Source organism: Drosophila ficusphila, unplaced genomic scaffold (assembly GCF_018152265.1).
Source record: "Drosophila ficusphila isolate 14025-0441.05 unplaced genomic scaffold, ASM1815226v1 contig_414, whole genome shotgun sequence".
Lineage (NCBI taxonomy): Eukaryota > Metazoa > Arthropoda > Insecta > Diptera > Drosophilidae > Drosophila > Drosophila ficusphila.
The window spans coordinates 19,054,726-19,068,771 of NW_025064328.1; positions in this window are offsets into that span (position 1 = coordinate 19,054,726).

Consider the following 14,046-nt stretch of genomic DNA (forward strand, 5'->3'; position numbering starts at 1 on the left):
TTATATTAATATTTAAATACTTTTGCTCCCTTGTAAAGATTTTAATGAATAAGTTGGCTAGACATCCAACCTAATTTTTAGTTAATTCTTAAGTGTTTCCATGCAAATGCAAATTAAAAATTTTTATAGTTAAAGTTTCCAACTTACTTTTAAAACTCTCCCAGTTGAGTTGCCATTGCGTAGCCCGCGTTAAAACAAATTGTTTCGCCAACTGCAATGAAAGTCGAAAGCAAATAAATTAATTTTCTCATTTAATGTTAAATATTTGCACTCTTTTTCGACACTCGAAAGAGTAACGAGCGAAACTGGCCAACTAATTGAGAGCAAGGCGGAGAACCGTCAACATGAAACGGCAGAAAGCAAACGAAATAAGCAAAGTGACTGCCAAAGTATTTTAATTGCCCGGAGTTTTCCCGAAAAGAGGGGGCGTCAAAACTTTATTTGACAGTTGAAACAACTGAACAATTCATGAAACAATTTTGATTAAAACTGAGACACACAGTCTCCAACTGGAGAAATGTCAGCAGAAGCAGTTGGCAGATGCCAGCAGGTGAAAATGAGTACACCGGGAAAACATGGAAATGCATGTGTATTATGCGACTGTTTTTTCGAAACGTTAAAACAAATCTTGGAGCTTAATAACAGAACTTAATCACATTTATTAATATTTTTTGAAAGACGTATGATTCTGGCTTATCTATTGCAAAGCCAAAACCTCTTTTCCTTTGATTTCAAGCCATATTATTATTAGCTGTATAAATATAAATAAGAAGCACTTATTACAAATACTGAATCTGGTAATATAATTTATACTAATTATTAATTAAAAGAAAGATCAGAACAAATGATAGAGCCCCTACCCATGAAAATGGAATTTATAAACAGCCATAAAAAATACAACCATATTGTTTTGAGTGCACTTTCTCACCCCCGATTGTGGCCAACAGGTAAAAGTCAACGTCATCGCAGGAGCACAAAAATAACAAACGCAGAAGTGACGCTAGGAAAACAACGACGATAATATCCTGCAGAGGTCGTAAAAGTTGAGATTTGAACGTGCAGCGTACACGTGTAAGTCAAAAGTTGCCCCGCGAGGAGGGGGCGTGGCAGTTTGGCGCAGCTGCCGCCGCAACGCGACGCAAGATGGCGCTGCAGAGCACACTAAAAAGTATTAAAACAATTTACACTTTGTAAAAAAGCAACAACGGGAGCAATAACATCAACTGTTGTGCGGCTTGTAGCACGTGTTGTTGAAAGTGACGATGGGTAGGAGGTGAAGGGTTTTCTTGGCCCAAACAACATGGCGCCCTGTCATAATCATAACTGTATCTCAGCGGGAAAGACAAAATTGGGAGCGAAAAAGAAGGAAATAAAATCAGGGCTGCCGTTGACAATCGCGTTATCATAATTCTTTTCTGCTAAATTCAAATAGCGTTCTTGCCATTTTGCATAAACAATGTGAAAGTCGTAAAGTGAAAAATTGCAAAATATATATAAAATAAAGCGGCTTGGGAAAGGCAGAGAGAAAGAGAAAGGTGGAGGCGAAAGCACTTGAAAGGGGCGGATGGGTATAGAACGCAGAAAAAGTAAAGCTGCAATTGCTCGCTGAACAGTGAGGGCACAGTGGAGCAAATCAGCAAGAAATGAAAGCAAAACATACAAGTGCCAGAGTGGAGATCTATTCTAGTGGAATAAACTAACTTTCAAACATTAACAGAAAGAGAAATCACATTTTAGCTTTTTTAAGGGAGAGAATCTGTTTGTTACAATAAAATTATAATATTTATTCCAACAAGGCAATTAACAGAACAAAACAACAGTTCAAGTTGCATTTGCATCAATAACATGTAAATTTAAATATATTTTTTATAATTTAATATTTTTCCGCTTAAATACATAGTTTGCAAGTCAAATTTTGTTTTAATTTTGTATCATTACTCTCCATTTCGACCTACACACACATACACCAAAAAACCCAGAATATTTTATTTGCATTTCCGTTAATTAAACGTTTAAGTGAGCTGAAGAGCAAAACTTTTGATGTGCAACGCAACACTTATGTCTAGTAATTTTCGCATTTCTTAGGTAGGACCACCGTAGGCATCCCCATGCAATTCTCTGGTTACATCCGCCCCAGCGTGAAAACCAGCAACAGGGAGCCTTTTTTATGAAAAGCGAGATGCGTAGCCCCAATCCGCTTGCCAATCTCGGCGGCAGTGCCTTCGCCCATCCTCTGCTGACTTCCTCTTAAGACAATAAGCACTGGGCCAGGATTTCCAGGGGGAAAGCAGGGGAAAGCGGGGAGAAAGCAGCGGGAGCTGCCACAATTCACACACTCGCTTGGCAGGAGTGTGTAGGCGGCAAATGTTTCCCTAATGATGACGTCGCTTATGAATTGTTGTTGCTGCCGGGGAAATGTGGCAAAAAATCTCAAGTGTTGCCTCCGTAATATTTATGAAAAATATTTTCGTGCCGCGGAAGGGGGACAATAACAGCGGGGCAGCTGGAAAGTGGGAGGAGCAATGATTCCGTTGATTTGCCAAATGGCGCTGATGACAGTCGGCGGCTGAAGAGCCTCCGCAGAGCCAGCGACAACGTGAGTCTACTGATTTTTAATTAAAAACGCAAAATTAGAGCGGTTGGGGAAGAGCCAACCGAACAGCGGGGGAGTGAAAAGAATAAAACCGGGACCCAAAGGCAGAAACAACGAGAAAAACTCAAAGTGCGCGTCACAAGGTTTCCTTTTGTTAATCGACTTGATTGTAAATATTTTCTTGCACAAACTCCCTGCTTTTTTCTGTCTTCCTGCTCGTCCGTGTCACTCCCCTATATTTGATTGTACAGGAGAAAAAAGTTCCTAAGCCCCATAATTTGGATTCAAATTTAAGAAGGAAAACATACCCTCAAATATAATTGGTTGAAAATTTTAATCAATTTAATAATTATAGGTGCTTATTTTAAGGTCAAATTAATATATATAATGAGCGTTTAAAGGTTACAAAATTAAATAGAATACCATACTGCATATTAATACAATTTCGAACAAACTACAGTATATACCATTCAAAACAATTTTATAAATAGAAACACATATGATAAAAAATTTAATAATACTTGTCACATTTTTCTACTATCATATCTCACCCCAGAAAGTCCAACCCCAATAATAATAAGAAGAGAACGTTTCTTTTCAGGGTTTGAAAGAGCTATGAGAGCTGGTATTTGAATTTAATTTGTAATTTTTAATCCCACTTTTTCCAAGTGTTGATTTGTTTGTCAAAGGCGCTGCGACTGTTGCTGCGCTTCCCGCGGTACACTCACCCAGTTACACCCCCAGGACGACCGCGTCTGCACCTGTCGTCCTGGTTGGCACTGCCAACTTGGCAGCGGCTTCCCTTTCGCCACCCCCTCACTCCACCCATCCGCCCCCCAACATTTGGCTTTGTTATTTATGGCATTGTTGTTGCCACGTGATGCTGTTGCTGTCGTTTTCCGTTGCCGATGTCCCCAGTTGATGCGTGGTGCGTTTTTTATTCCTCACCCACTCCTGTTGACTTTTCACGCCCCTCAAAGGGGAGAGAGTAAGGCACCAGTTTGTGCTTTTAATTTGACAAACATCTCGCGATTCCACAGCTTCTGTCACAAGCAGAAGAAGGAGACTTCCTACTCACATCATGGGAGTCGAAAAAACGAACCGTGTTTTAGTTTGTTACTTTATCCCCTTAGCATCTAGCTGAGTTATTCTTCTAAAAACAACCACAAAAAAACCGTCGATGTTTTTTAAAGGGTGCACCAAAAAGTTTTATTAACCTTTCACATAATACATATTTGTATAAAAACTGTTGTAAGAACCAGTTCTAAATTGATACAATTTCCGTGGATAATTTAATTTATTATAATTTTGTGGCAAAAATTGATTGTATAACTTTCTTTCACATTACTTTTTGATTAAGTTATGGTATTTTAATAATTTTAATATTTTGAAACAAAAAAAAGCTCTTTTTGATTGATTTGTTTACTGAAATATAGAAATTTAAACAGTTATAAAATTAGGCATTCTTTGGATTGAAGAGCTTATACTATTAAAAGTAAAGCTGAGATGCACATTATAAGGGATTTTTTGTTAATATCCCCTGGCCAATTCGGCAACTCAACTGACATACACTGGACAATTAACTAATCTGAAATAGATATTGCCTACTTTTGGGTAACCGTTTTTGAAAAACAAAAGCCATTTTCGTCGATTAAGTGGACGTGACAAGCCGTATTGTTTGCTCATTTGTCAAACAACATGTTGACAGGTAATTTGCGAACACTTTTGCTTTGCCGCTGACCAAAAACGAAAGTGAAAGGCTGCATTGTCGGCATTTGCCGATGATGATGCTTTAAAAATGCAGTAAAAAGTGTGTGTGTAAAAAGTGTGCAATAGCTGTGGTCATTTTCAGAGATATATCAGCACACGACACCCAAAGTAAACTGTGGAGTGGGTAAGCGAAATCAGATGGAGGGATAATTGTGTATATAATTAAATGGCAATGCGTGTGAGCTGAACCGCAGCGAACTGAATTGGTTGGGTTCGATAAACACCGGCCAACACCCCCAATTAGGAGCCGTTGACTCGGGCAAACAGGCAAACAAATAAAAGGAAAGCCCAAAGGCAAACACTTTGCTTTGTCGCCGACCAGACACAATGAAAAGTGCAAGGCAGCTGAAAACTGCTCTCCTTCATCCTCCTAACTCCGAATCCTCAATCCAGAACTCAACCCCCGGGTTCACTAAGCTTTCATTAAGAATTATGAATATTGAACAGACCCACTCCTCCGGGCGGGTTCTTTGCCATCAAATCAGGCAGAAAGCCTTCAGTTTGCATAAGTACTTCATGTGTGAGTCTAAGCTAATAAACATTGCAGGGCGGGTGGGTCGGAGGTGTAAATAATTAAATTCTTAATTATCTCCGGCCACCGGCAAAGAATTCCTCGCACTCGTAAACTCTCATATGGGAAGGGAAAAGGGGCGGGATGTTTCCGGATTCCGACGGTGTCACATTCACTTAATTAACTTTAATAATTCATGTGTGCGCCGAGCCAAACTTTTGCTTTAAGCAGGTGAAAAATCCCCATCCACTCCGCAGGACTAAGTGGAAGTAATGCCTTCCCGACAACGTCATCAACGTCCTAATGAGCGAATTAGTATTCATTATTAGGTGTCGCTCCAAGAGCTTCGCAATTCTTTTCCCGCGCCCTGCATTTGCATAATACTCCGGCTTATCGGGATACACTGGGCGTGGCGCCGCCCCGATCCTTTGAATAGTTGCCAAGCAGAGTGGTTAAATTAAAATTAATTGTAGTTTTCAGTTGTATTAGTTGTAGTTCGTAAGTGGTAACGACGCATTTGCGGTTCACAGAAGGGTTGTCTTTGGCAAATGACAAGGGAATTGCTCTGGGCTAATCCAAATCTAGTGGGAACTTGGGCCCAGATAAGCCAGGTAATTATAAAGACTAATAAAGTAGGTAATTAGGGAATGAATTTAATTTGTTTTGCGTCATAAATGCTTTTATTACAATGTCAGTTTAGTTTCGAAAAAGACTATATCAAATAAATTTAAATTTGGTACTTCCTGATTTTACAATAACTTGCAGTATTTAAAAAAATGTAAATGAAAGCAGTTTACATTCTTGAAAAGTTGTTTGGTCAAAAGTAAAGGAACTGTAAGACCGCCATAAATTCAATATAACTTTTTCTGCTGTCATTATTTTATTTTGGTTATTACAAATTTGATTAAAACAATTAATTACACAATATTATTCAAGCTGCACAATTATGTATTATCATCGATATTTTAATTTGGGCAGGCTTTCGGTTCATGTTTTTATTAACAAATCTTGTTGAGATTTGGTATTGTTAATTTGAAATTTGATTTGAAACCAAACCCTAATACAATTGTAAAGGACGGAAAAGCCTTGTTTAGGGAAATCACTTTCACTTCAGTGGGCTTTGGAATTGCAACCCTAAATTAAGAATCTATTGTTAACTTGCGCTCCTTCTTCAACTTGATTGTTCCGGACATTAATTCCCATTCACCGCCTCTTAGTCATTAGGCCGATATCCCTGGGTGATGGCTCTCTGATTTCAAAGTGAGACAGGAGGGCTTCGAATTAGGCATTCATATCACATGACACCTTCCTGACTCATTACCCTGACCTTCTTTTGGGTTCAAGCACCACCTACATCCCTTCCCCCAATCAATTAGACGCCCATCAGCTTTGGCTTTTGGCCATTATTGGGCTAACTTGGTCACTTCACCGCCAGTTGAGACACACTTGTGCTGGGCAGCTGGAAGTTCATTACGCTTACCAAGCTCGCTCGCCGGGAAATCCCCCGACTTTTCTTGGCTCCGAGTTGGTTGACTTCTAATCCAATTAGAAATTCCGCCGCTGCACGTACTTTCTGCGGGACTTCTTGTTAGACTTTCACTGGCTCGTTAAGCAATTTGCGCGGTGGAGCGCACCGAAATTTAATTCAAAACGGGCGACAAACTCGAGGACAAAGAGTCGACCAGGCAAATTCAATTTGTTGATATTTCAATTTTCAATTTTCACCTTCGTTATTCAATTATGCACACGCGTTCGTGAATCAGAATTCATTAAAGCACGCTTCTTCTCGGGGAACCCTTCTCAGTCATTGCCCAGTCGAGTGGGCTGGAGTAAAGGCGGTAAGCGAAACTCGAGGAACGCGAGGAAGGATCGGGATGTCGAGGATATCTAGGACTTCGAGGATACTCCGCCGCACGTTGTGTAGTGCCGCGATAGCAAACCGCAACTGAACTCCGGCCGGAGACTGACTGTCTGGCCAGGATACTTGGTGGCTCTGCTTTCTGTCTTGGAGCCCGAAAGTCTGGCATCGAACCCTTGTTGCGTGGGTGTTCGTGTGTCGGTGGCACTTTGTTTTGGTTTGCCGCTTCGAACCTCGTTGCATACGCGCAGGCGCCCCTCGAAAAACGCTCTTCGCCGAGTTGCATGCAACGCGTAAGAGAACGCTCGCTCTTAGCCTCCTGTTTTGATTGTCGCACTTGTTTTGATTGGCGACAAAATCGCAATTGTCGTGTTATTGGTGGCTATAAGGATTGATTTGACAATTGAAGAGAATCTATATGAATTGCTTAAGCCGCTTTAATAAAGGTGAATAATATTTCAAAAGCACACAAACGCATTGACTTTATAACTACTTAAATGAAAAGGGAAACCATTCAGCAAGTTAAACTATTAAATTCAAATTTATTTTCGTATTGCATATATATTTTATATAAATTTGCCCATGTAGGTACTTAAAATGTGAAATTTAAAAATTAAACAGTTTCAATGTCAAGATTGGGAGAGGGTTTAGATTTTACAAAAATGTGTTCATTTTTTAATTGATTAAAAAATATCAAAATGAGCTAATACAAATAATGTATCCATATTAAATCACATTCAAACATCTTTTTTCAAATATTCTTGCCTGTGAATAGATTTTAATTCCTTCTAAAAAAGACGCATTTCTGCTAGTTTCGCTTTTCAGCGAACCAAGAGTCTCGATTTCTTTCTCATTAGATTTATATATCACTTGCTTTGCATAAGCCTGTTTCATCGTCCTATTCAATTAAAGTGGCCATCAATTGCCAATTGGCCAATAAAAGAGAGCAATGTATGTAAATGCACGGGAATTAAAATCAGTCAGTTTTAGTGTTAGTTAAGACCGGGCTATAATGCAGCCACTTAAGTCATGAGAACGCCAAGGGGCAGTCCGAAAATGGGAAAGGAGGACGAGTCTGAAGGCCGCATTTATGTCACCCCAGAGACTTGGCCGTTTACGCTGGCTGGTGACCCCGACAAGTGTCGTCCTCGCGCCATTCGGTTTCCCCTCGGCTCTCCCCCGGAAACCGCACACGGAAAACCCGAGGAGGGGGACATCTTGTGGCCAGGACACTGCCTCGCGGTCCTGGTTCGGATGGGGTCCTTTGAAAGAAAAGGCGGAGTGGGATAAGCAGCTTGACAACTTTGCTTAAAGTTATTTGCAATTCTTATAAATGTGCATGCGTTACGCACCGTTGGCCAATTACGTGAGGATGGATGGTGGATTTTTCGGGTTCGGGCGGGCGGACAGAAGGTTTGGGCCATGAATCCGGTGCGAGCATACTTAACGGTTGGCCAAGGTGAGGCTGAGGCTGAGGCTTTCAGCCACCCTCTTTCCCTGCTGAAGGTGCATTTTTACCCCACAGGATTTGAATGTTTCTTTTTTCGCCTGCCTTTTCTTTTGGCTTTTCCTAATTCCTTTATGGGGTGACTAGAGAGGGTGGCTTTTTCGATGGCCTGACAAAATTTGAAATTGAAATTGCCTCTGCAGATTGGCGGCTTTTATTTATACGGCCGACTTTTATTTCCTCACTTTTATTCTTTTGCGTTCGGTGGGCCATTCCCTCCCCGCTGGCAAAGTAAATTAATGAATGTGTGAAAAGCGTTCAGGCCCATTGCCCCACCGTTCTGTACGGACCTCGTCATAAAAGCCGTCCACTATTAAACAGCAATAACGATTGCCGAGTCCGACGGGATCGCCCCCCAAGTCCCTCACAGTAGTCAACACTTTGTTCGCATGTGTCAGACGCAATTTTACGAGCGGAATACTTTTGGCAAAAGTTTTTACGTCGACAAGCGGAAATGGCATTTTTACTGGCCATCTAAGCAGCTTCCCCAGTCCGTCCTCCCATGTGCCTCCCAGAATCGCCGCACAGATTGTGTCCAGCTGTTTGGGGGAAACCCGAATTCCGAATTTAGTTCGCCTTTTGCCTGTTCGCCAATGATGGGAAAATTGAAAACTACGAAAGCTTTTCGAGGGGAGGAAAGTTGTGGCCGGGGGCATTTTCTGCTGCAATGGCACAAAAATTGATTTGTTGTCGATTTCAGTGGGGTTTCGGTTGTGATTCCGTTTTCAATCTAATTTATGGGCACTGCAAGTGCAAGTAAACATGTGCGACAAACGACCTTATGAAGCCAGAACTTTCCTCGTGCCGGAGCTGTTAAATAAAAATGTTTCTCCTTTTCTATATTTTCGGTTTATTAGAATTTGAGTGGCGCGGAGAGCCGACTTGAGGACGGGTTCAGTCGACGGCGAATGGCACAGGATGTGGTGCCTTAAGTTGGTTGTCAGCAGCAGAAGCTTCTGCCATTTGTCTTCCTCGATTCCGATGAGAACTGCAAACGTGTTGAGTATTGTACGGGGAGGAAAACAGCGACGGGGCAGATGGGGCAGATACTGATCGCCAGTCAGTGATCGATTGAACTGCATGTGTTATGCTAAATGTGTGGGAAGACTGTCTCGAATACCCGATGCGCTATGGCTACAGCTATGTCAATTCTCAAACAGGACGATCCGGATTGTGGATGAATTAAAAGCTTTCTGTTAGGAGTCTAGTTTTAAGAAACTTTAGGAAATATGTCAAGAAATTTTAAAAGGTTCTAGGATTTTTGTGTTTAGCAGTTAATTATATTTTGAACTCTTGACCCCTTTTCATAATTACTCATATATGCTTCCTTCCAAGAAAGTGATAAATATTTACTCCTATGAAAATTGAAATTAACCTGTATTTATTATTTTGTATATTGTTTTTGTTTTGCTATAATACGATAATGAAATAATACGAACGAATACACTATTCTGTTATTTAGTTTAAAAGATTATACATTATGTTAATATCAGTAGGTTACAGACCATCTTGATTATTCTTTTTTGTGTTGAAAAATGTTCTTTGTCCTCTTAATTTCATTTCATCTGTTAAATCTGCATCACATAAGCAATCTTACAAGAAGAAGATACTAGACCCTTCTATGCGCTGCTCATTAACATTACTTACATATGCGAGATTTCCCTGAAGGTATTTGATGAACTCCTCCGGTGCTCTTCTCATTAGCAGGAATTACGAATGCTTAACCCCGGAGCAATGTCAAAGCTCAGCACATGACTTTGCCGGAGTCTCTGTTCTCGGAGTCGCCTTTTCTTAGTCCGACTGTCTGTCCACCTACTTAATTATTTAAAGCATTCGCACAATTTTTCACAAACATGTTTTTCTTATTCACTTAATTCACTTTTTGCCTCTGCCGCTCTGACAGACGTATCTGAAGTTCGGGAACAGGTTGCCAGCCATCCGAGATACACCCAATGCAGATGCGAGCAACCAGCCGCGGATTCGGGGACTCAGATACGGGAACGGGGCTCGAGATACATAGATAGCTGGACTGGAACAGGGACTGGGGAAGAGGCATTCCTTAGCTGGAAGCCTCACATTTATGCCAAAGTTAAGTGAACTTGATGCCTTTGCCTGCCTTTATCTGCAGCCCGCGTATAAGTTGTGAGTTTTTTAATTGCAGTCTAAATGGACTTCAATGAATGCAGGCAACAGTGGCGACTCCGGGTTGCCAGTTTCGAGTTGCAACTTGCAACATGGAACTTGCACTGCCACAGCGGCAGTTTATCTTTTGATTGTTGCAGCTCCGGAGCGTTGGAGCATTGGAGCATTGGAAGCCCTCGAAGGGCTCTTAAGTCGAGGCGACGTCGCCTTTTTTAGTGAACTCGAGTTTTTAATTACAGCAGAGGAGCTTCTGGTCCGTCTCTATCAGATCTCACCCCCTCAAAACTGTCGAGTGGGCCGACTGTGTGTCTCTATTCGAAAGAAATTAAGAGTTCTGCCTGAGCAGGGAAATTGTTTCGCTTTTGTTTTCCCTTTTGGCCGACGCTGCTGCTCTTAATACCAGGATTGATGTGGCGCATTAAAGACGCAGGCAACTGGCAACTGGCATTGGCCCGGCATTCTGGCCAAGATTGATGAAGCCACTCTAAGCCGCAAGAGCTGCTGTCCCTGGTTCTGGCTCTGGTTGCAGTTGCACTGGGAGCACGTACTTTGTCTAACTGCCAATGCGGCATTCCCATCGTCCAATCGCCAACCAACCCAATGCCAATGCCAATGCCAATGTCTTGGCCACATGCCGCGCATGGCCACAATTCGTAAATTTATTAAACGTCAACACGGCACTGAGCCAAATAAACTTGTCTCACGACAACAGCCGGCCAGCCCCGGGCCCCTGGCAACCCTGGAAACCCCCTCCTCCCACCACCCCCCGCGTCTTTGCAGTCTCCTCGAAAGCTGGATGGCACGCAGCAAACGGTTAAAATTAATAAAGCATCTTTGCCTCGGCTTCTTCCTTGGCTCCGGCTTTCGCCAGCACAACTGCACTTGAAAAAAAAAGGATTGCATTTCAGTTACAAACCCTAAATGACTTCTATTAAAAGTCAGAGCTTGGGAATAACAATTTCTATTTACCTTGAAAAACGTAGCCTAAAGATAACCCCGATGCATTGCTTCAGATATTCAAACTTGTATACTGAATTAAAGGGATAATATAATATAATACATAAGATTCCAAACATTTAGAGTAATTTCACAAAACTTCATACAATTATTCCATTCAAAGTTTTATATTTTCTTAGAACATCATACAAAATGAAAACGGTTCCAATATGTTTTTTTGACTAATATAAGCTTTACATATTTCTCTCCACGTAAATGGATAAAATAAATAGACCAAGTTTTGAGATTTTCCCCCTTTTCTAGTTACTTTAGGGAAAACGACTTGTACAATTTTCTTGTAATTTATTTCAAGTGTAAAGCGGCAACGTTGGAATGGGAAGTAGATACTCTTGGCGACCAGTCTATCTCGGACTCGTCTTACCATTCCCATTTAGCTGCCACTGACCACTTTTTGTGAGTGCTCGCCTCTGCCAACTGAGCAAACAGCTTCAAAGTTGCCACAAACTGCAGACTGTGGACTGCAGACGGCAGACTTGAGACTCTGGGTCCGTCGTGTGGGCTTCTAACAGTGATATTTATCTACGAGTGCAATTACCGTTGTATGGACTCGATTAGGGTTCGGATCGGTGGCAGGGGCTCATAACTCGACTGAGGAAAGTGCAGAAAGCCCGCTTGACATTTGAGAAATGCGGCAGCACACAATTCTCGAAGGCAGATGCAGATGCGGATGCATAACCCCAGTGGGTGAACCTCTCGAATGCCTCGACCAAATGGTCAGCTATTCGACCGGGACAATCGGATTTTATTTGTATTCCTTGAGATCCCGGTTCACCTTTCAGCTTAAGCAAGTTTATTAAAATAGTAAAAACAATTTTTTTTTAATGACAATTGATTCGGGCTATAGACTTATAACTATCGAAATAAATAAGCCCCACAATTAACAAATTATTAGATAGTCTATTTTTCGGTATCAGTTCTAATAAATTAAATGCATTATTAAATGTATTATAATATTGAAGTATTGTGTTCTTTGAAATTATGTTCAAGACATCCTAGGTTCTGAAGAGTGCCGAAATTCTTACTAAATCACATTTATAGAAAATCCCTTGAAAGTTTGTTGGTAACAGGCATCCTTTGTCTGTCATTAACTTACTACAGTTATCCGAAGACCTCTCAATCATTAAGAGCAGGGCATTCCGACAAACAATCCGAGTTTAATTCTCGTGTAAAATTCCAGAACATTTATCTCCATGTAAATCTGCAGAAATGATTAGAATTTTTTAATAAAGCCAGCTGCCACGGAACCGCGCTTGTTGCTCCGCCGGGTAATTGCCTCCACGGAGTCTTGTACTCCGTTTAGTTGTTGTAATTAAAGTACGAAAATGAACGGGTAACAACAGCAGCAACAACAAGCCCAACAAGCAGCAACAACAAGATGGTCGATTAGGCCGGAGATCCAGGTGAGGAATGGAGCACATACAGCAGTGGTCACAACAATAGTATTAAGTGAGGTTTTCCTCAAAAAATCAAACATACGACGATTGTCGTTCAGTCAATTAGTTTAACCCTCTAATACCCAAATGGAGTTATTATATGTATTTATGTATTATATGTAGGTATTGAAGGGTTGTAAAATGCATTTGAAATAAACTTTCTTCTTGACTACATTCTTCTTTTCAACTACTGCTACTTTTAGTCAGTTGGTAGTGTTCTTTAATTCATTTCCCTAATGGGTATTTAAACATACGGGCACGGATTGTTGAAATATCTTTCTTCAATTTAAAAAGCCTAGAATCCTATATGGTATCTCGTAAGTTGGTTCTGCCATTTTACCCGCGACTGTATCCCACCAGCCTATATCCCCCCTCTCTCCAACAATCTCTCTGTGTGGTTAGTTCTTGATGATCACGGTGATCAGGCGCAGTAACAACAACATATCGTAATTAGACTAAGAAGCAATTTACAATTTCAACTTTAATCTTGTTAGTTGAATGCGGCCAGCAGCTGAAAGTGAAGTGGATCGTTGCGTGTTCTGGGGCTCGTAAGTGTACTTGGGGTGTGGCAGCCACGCCCCCCGCCCCCCTGGGCCCACAACTGCTCGAAGGGGTCAGTGTCAGGGTCTGAAAGGTCTCACACGAGAGTGGATAATCGGAAGGAGTGGGGAGAATTGAGTTGTTGGCTTTGGCCGTCTGGAGCTGGACTTGGTTTGGACTTGGCCAAGACGGGTCTTCCGCTGCCGCTGCCGCTGCCGCTGCCATTCCGTTTCCCGCCAACGACTTTTGTTGACTCTGTGACTTATGTGGCAAATTACAGCGCCTGTGGCTTCCAAGAAGGAATTGAAAAAGCGCCAAATTATCTGCATTGTGTTTTATTGCCGAGCGAAGTCAGGCCCTCCTCTTTCGACGGATGTGGCACGTCATGGCGCCTAATTGAATTTCGCATGCTCCGTCTCGCTGGATCCTTGGACTAATCCTGCCCGGCGTGTAAGTGATAGCTTTGTTTTGGCTTAAAAATGGCTTCGAAGGAGGTTCGGGGCCGTTGGGTGCGGAGGAGGGAGCTCGGCTCGGGGCCAGCAATTAATTTCGCACAGACACCGAAACTTTTTGGCTGCAACAAATCCCCGCCACTTCCCAACTTTTGCGCTTTCCACTCGGAAGCTCAACTCGGATCCAGTTGAGTGTGTGCGGCATAGTTTTGTGTGCAGCTTT